The following is a 6,000-nucleotide window of genomic DNA, read 5'->3' on the forward strand; positions in this document are numbered from 1 at the left end:
TGGACCCTAATCCTGCCTCTACTAGTATTACTGACAGCTTTTACACCAATCTCCTCATTTTATCTATACTGTAGATAAAAGATAGGAAGTTAAATTGTGCTTCCATTTACAAATCCACTTAAATTTCAGCAGAGGTAGACACTGTCACAGACATGAAAACAGAACACAGCCTGGTTCTTCTGACATACACACAGGCTTTCATTCCAAATGAGGAGATTCAGATTTACAAGTTGACAGTTTGAATCCCAAATGGAAAATTGATCAGTTCTCACTTGCTAATACAGAATCACTGAAAAAAAGTTACATTAGAAGGGAACTCTGTTAGTCATCTAGTTCAGTCCCCTAAAGCTTCAGTGTCAAGTCACATTACTCGGGTCACTGTCCAGTAAAGTTCTAAGTATCTCCAGAGGTGGAGATTCAACAATTGCTGTGGGCATACCTCTTCTAAACTACACCATTTTGCAAAATGAAAATGATGCTACAGGCCATACTGCAGAATGGATCCACCTGAGCAGAGTACAGTATGCTGGATGACTCTTCTGCGTTGCCATTGCACTCAGTTCAAGCAGATAATCTTTGTTTACAAAGCACCTTTTAAATTGGAGTTTGATCATTTTATCAATCCTGTACTGCAATGGCTGCTTTTGCTGTGCGGTTACAAATGCTAGAGTTAGGCAAGGGTGAATTATTCCCATTTATGGGACACGGCTCAGAGAAAAAGGCAGATCACATTTGTGGACTTCACTGCACTGAGGTTTTGGGAAAGGCTGTGTCAATGGTCTTAACTAACATTACCAAGATTTCTCTTAGAATACTGTAAAATAATCCAGGGAAGAGATGTGGACAGATGGTTGGGTAAATTATCCTTATAGTTTTCAGTAATGGCTATGCTTTTCTGATTGCCTTACCAGCGTTAAACTGCATCCACTTTATATCAGTAATCAGTTGAACTGTGTGTCATTGAACATTCATTAGACTAAAACACACACACGCAGACACACACGCAGACACACAGTGGCTTACACTTCAGCAAATTAGAAACTTCCACAATCAACTTAACTATGTTGTAACCCAGCTGCAGAAAATAAGTACTTAGCAGATACTGAAAACCCCACAGTACCTTGAACACAAGTTTATTTCCACCCAGCCCAGCTTCCAGGAGACATGAAGCAGAAGTCCACCCACTAATGTCTGCCACCTGAAATAGAAACAAAACAGCACCTCTGAATTGTTTGTCCTTTTTAATCACGTGGAGTATGGCCTTAGAACCCACAGAATTTCTCATGGCACACGCATGAGTCTAGTTAACTATTGTTTCTCTAGGTTACCAAGGATGCCACTATTCCTCTTCGAATCTTTTATTTTTGTGGACCATCATTTCCTCCAAATTTTCTAATACTCTGGTGCTTTCACATCCCGTTTTAAATGTTTTGTAAATCTACCACAACTACCTTAGTCATGTTACTGAATCCCCATTTTATCATCTTTTCCTAAGGTTTACAATAATAATAGTTATGTTACAGCCATAATGATCGGAAGATGCAAGTGAGGCAAGGTTTGTGACAAGAGATGAGTATTTTTTCATACACAAACTGTTATTGTTAGAACAAATAAACATGATTTCAGGATTCAAAGACTCACTTCACCTGAAGTAATAAGCCCCAAGGAAGATGAGTGTAGTTCTAGTAGCTTCAAACATCAGCTCTATGACTTCTCAGGGTTATTCATGCTAGGCTTAGATTACAAACTCCCTTGAATTCAAACTGCTTTACCCCACACACACCTTGTGTAGCAAGTGCCAAGTGAAGTGTCATCAACAATAACATCATTATGCTGCATGAGCATGATTCAGAGCCTCTAGAGGAAACACCTTTACAGTCAGATAACCTTGTATATAAACCACAATAGCACGGTTTTCTCACTGAAAAGGTATATAACAATTACATACATTCTGCGTTGACTTACCTATCTAATGACTTATCCTACCATAAAGGCATTCCCTATTCTATTATGGAGATACTATGTGAGGCCTTACAAATGAGTAGTGATGCACACTGGGTTTTAAAAGTTATTAGCTTCCTTCTTCCTTAAGCTAGTGGTTTTCAGAGAGGTGTTTCGTGATTCTTGGGAGAAAATCCTTGAACATCTAGCACAGTTAAGACAGAGATACTGTATTACAGGGTTAAATCACATTAGCATCTGTGACAGGTATAGACATGGTTTCATTTATTATTCCCATTCATTGCAATGCATTTAAGCAATTATTTGAAATCTCTCTCACACATACATATATAAACAATATTCACTCTATGCGGTATCACATACAGATGGATAGAGAGGAGCAAGCTCATTCTCTACACAGGTATGATGACTATTCAATGCTACTATCAACGCTCACTTCACCTTTTTAGATGAGGAGCATATGAGAGCTTAAAAGCCAAGTATCCCTGATGTTTGCTGCAAGCTTGACCATGCTCTATTCCAAGCCAGTGATGAATTCCCATTAACTTTATTGTGAAGAATTTCCTCATCTCAAGTTTTAGGACAGAAGTTGAAGTTAGTAACAGTTTCAGATGCTTAGCACTATGCAATATAGTCTTAGACTATAGAGGCAACAAAACCAATGACAATGAACAATAACAGCATGAACCGCTCATCTGTCATAGCTCTAAATGAAAACGCATCTGAGCCATTTAATAACTTTCAAGGAAAGGTCATTTCTAAAACCCAAAACTTATGGAAAAATATTAAAATGCTGAGATGCATTTCCAAATAATAGAAAAAAGAAATAACTGTGGTAACACAGATACCATAAGGCAGTTGCTTGCCACTGAAATATACTTTTTTACTGTTGATTTACCACACTTTTATTTTACATACGTTACTCAAAACCCTTTCCCCACATGATAAAAGCCTTGTCCAAGAGACAGTCCACGTATGTCTGTCAAATCTGAAGGAAGTATTTGTTGCATATTTAATAAAGCTCAGTACACTCAAAGAAAATGGAGACTGCCCAAGGCAGTTATTCCTAGAGTTGATTGTAGTCCTGGGGCTGCAAGTCAGGTAAAAATATAAGCCATGCTAAGTAGCAGTAAAGGAATTAAAAATCTCCAGTGTCTGCAGATTTTACCATTATCTCAGAAGAACAAATGGGGGAAGTCTTCATTCTAAGAAGCCAAATTTTCACTAAATATTTCACAAATTGTTAACAGCACTGATGATATATATATGGATACTTGACAAAACATTACATTTCTCATTACATCATTAAAACATGATAGTGACCTGTGATGCAGAGTTACAACAGACTAAACATGAAAATAAGCAGCATGGTATTTCTGCATGCCTGAAGATGGGTTTAAGGTTGGTTTTCATCAGAGAAAGAATACACCACCACTGCACATTATCCATGAGTGTCATTTCCAAAGAAGACAGGCTGTACTATACTCACTACTTTTCTATGCTGAAGTGTATGACTTTCAGGAAAATGAGAAATTACGGAGTTTATATATTTTAATTACATCATTATCATAATGTTAAATATGAATCAAGACACATTAATGAATGCTTTACTAAGGCCTCATGAAGTATGTTCTATAGACAGCAAAAGTCAGTAATGACGAGGTATTAAAGTTAGCTTCAGCATGGAAGAGCAAGGCGTTTACTGATTCAAGTAATTTTTCAAACAACTGTATTCTTAAAATGGTACTTACCCTTGAAAAAGGGTAGGGTAGGTAAATTTCAGGACAGACAGGACATACTGGAAAACAAATACCAAATTAATGGACATCAAACACCTACGGCATTATAACGTTAAGAATCACGAGAGCAACAAAACACAAAAACTTTCTACCAAAATAAAGGAAAACAAAAAGACAGAAAAAGATTTCAGTGATTTCACTTCTCATGCCAGAACTACTGGATGCTGTCCCAGTCACTGTGGAAGGCAGCAGACACTAAAGTACATGAGTGGACACACTGAACGATGGAGAGGAGGCTACATTCTGAACTGCTCTTTCACTTTCTGAGCTCACTCCATGCATTGCACTGAACAGGAAAAGGATTAACAGGAACAAAAAGACACAAGCACTTGTCAATTAAAATCATATTATACCACAGATGCAACCTTTGGCAGAATCAAGACCTATAATTTTAATGTAATTGTCTCCTGATGATTAACTCCTCTTACAGCCCTAACATTCTGTTCACACATCATTTTGTGTAAAACATTAAGCAGTCCATAAAGCCCTTTGGAGTTGTTCTGTATGGGGAGAAAAAAAGCAAAGCCTCTGTGTCTTTGCTTTATTATGCTTTGTCAGGGTCTGAACATATGGGTGTTAGTGTCTCTTCCCACTGTATATGTATATATGCAAATATGAGGCAGAAATACATATGCCTTTCAATGTGTATGTCAGGATCTAACAACTTCCCATAATAAAGTATATAAATACTATTTCTACAAAGGAGAAGAATGACTGAAGCTTCCTCAGAGGAAAGGAAAGGTATCTGCCATTCCTTCCAGGAGCCAGCAGGAGCTGTCAATGGCAAAAGGAGAAGCTGAAAGCTTTCAGAGAGGAAATAGTGTTGAGCGCTTTGCACGGTGCAGTTTTTAGGTGTGGGGGATATCACTAAGAACCTGGCACCAATATACAGAGACAAGGCATGATGATTCACAGCGAGTCATTGTTACACACACTTGTCTGAACTGCCACATGGGTTTTAAATCAGAACAATACACCTGCACATGTCCGTACTCTTATTTGCATTTACAAACCACCTGCAACAGCTGAAACGTCTATATTCTGGTTGGTTTTAACTTTATTACACTAAAACCTGCATTCAGGTTTGAAAATGGAGGCCCTATGTCAACTTCTTTTCAAGTATAGTTAAGCCAAGTACATTTTCCATTGCATAATGCAGTCCAGCAGCTCTTCTAGCCCCTTTCTGTTTAACTAATCACTGCTCCTGGCAGTCTGTCAAATCAAGTGTACTATCTCTCCCTACAACCTTTGCTTCACGTCTGGACTTCAGTCTGCTTCTGGGCATCCTTAACGGCAAGCACACTTTTGAAGAGAAACCAGTAGCCGATGTTGAGAAGAGATTTCATTTTCACCTCAAAATGCTGCTTTTCTCTAACTGTCCCTCTGGAAATACACACCCCAGTTGCTTCAAAAACATCTTTTCTTTCAGAAATCTGCACCAGAAACACAGACACACTCTCTGATAAATAGGACAGCAAGGAGTGGTTATTCTATTTCCTCCTCTCAGAGTGAGCAAACTACTTCAAACTATGTTTAAATTACACAATTTTATTCACAACGTGACCATCTTCAGCCTACTTACCCTGCTGAGGCCTTTCAGCAATACCAACTGGCAATTAACTTGCACAGTGGAAAAGAGACTTAAGGAGAGACCTCCTTAATTTGCAGGTTAATTAAGCTGTCAAAGGGTCTATAAAAGTTAACATTTGTTTCAGTAATACTACTTTGAGTATTTCAGATTATTCCCTTTGACACTTGGTATTATTGTTTCAGTTAACAGATCTTCTTTTGGGAATGACTGTGCATTCAGTGGTTGTTAAGATACCCAATAATAAAATACAGTCGGCATCACTGATGCTTTCAAAGCAGCACAATTTCTGTCTCTATAACATATAATTGACTTGAATAACACGATGTCACCCTTTTACTCTCCTAAATACACCAGCAGTGAAACTTATGTGTCGTGGACAGGTAAACGTGCCACACGCTGAGAAAAACTCGACCGGTAGAAGACAGCAATATTCTCAGCTTCGAGGGTACACTGGGAGGGACGGCGGTGGGCCTTCGGGCTGAAATGCCGGGGTGTTTTTTTCACTCGTGGGGTAGCCCCCCCTCCCCGGGAGGGGCTGACCCACCAATTCTCCCTGAGCAGGGCAGGGCAAGCAGAGGACACCGTCCCTTCTCCTCCTGCTGCTGCTGCTGCTGCTGCTGCTGGGTCCCTGCACTTACCTCGCCCCTT

General features: G+C 39.1%; 1 protein-coding gene across 1 annotated transcript in view; it reads right to left on the reverse strand.

Annotated features, from left to right (window-relative positions):
* TMEM241 (transmembrane protein 241) overlaps positions 1-6,000 on the reverse strand; it is a 64,766-nt gene that overhangs the window by 56,025 nt on the left and 2,741 nt on the right. Inside the window, exons 2-3 of the mRNA XM_026842210.1 lie at positions 3,714-3,760; positions 1,121-1,198 (exon numbers count right to left, since the gene is read on the reverse strand). The gene's annotated coding sequence lies outside the window, so the exon portion shown is untranslated. The remainder of the gene's footprint in view (positions 1-1,120; positions 1,199-3,713; positions 3,761-6,000) is intronic.

This window comes from Athene cunicularia (assembly GCF_003259725.1).
Source record: "Athene cunicularia isolate RWA chromosome 2 unlocalized genomic scaffold, athCun1 chr2_part1, whole genome shotgun sequence".
In the NCBI taxonomy this organism is placed as follows: Eukaryota; Metazoa; Chordata; class Aves; order Strigiformes; family Strigidae; genus Athene; species Athene cunicularia.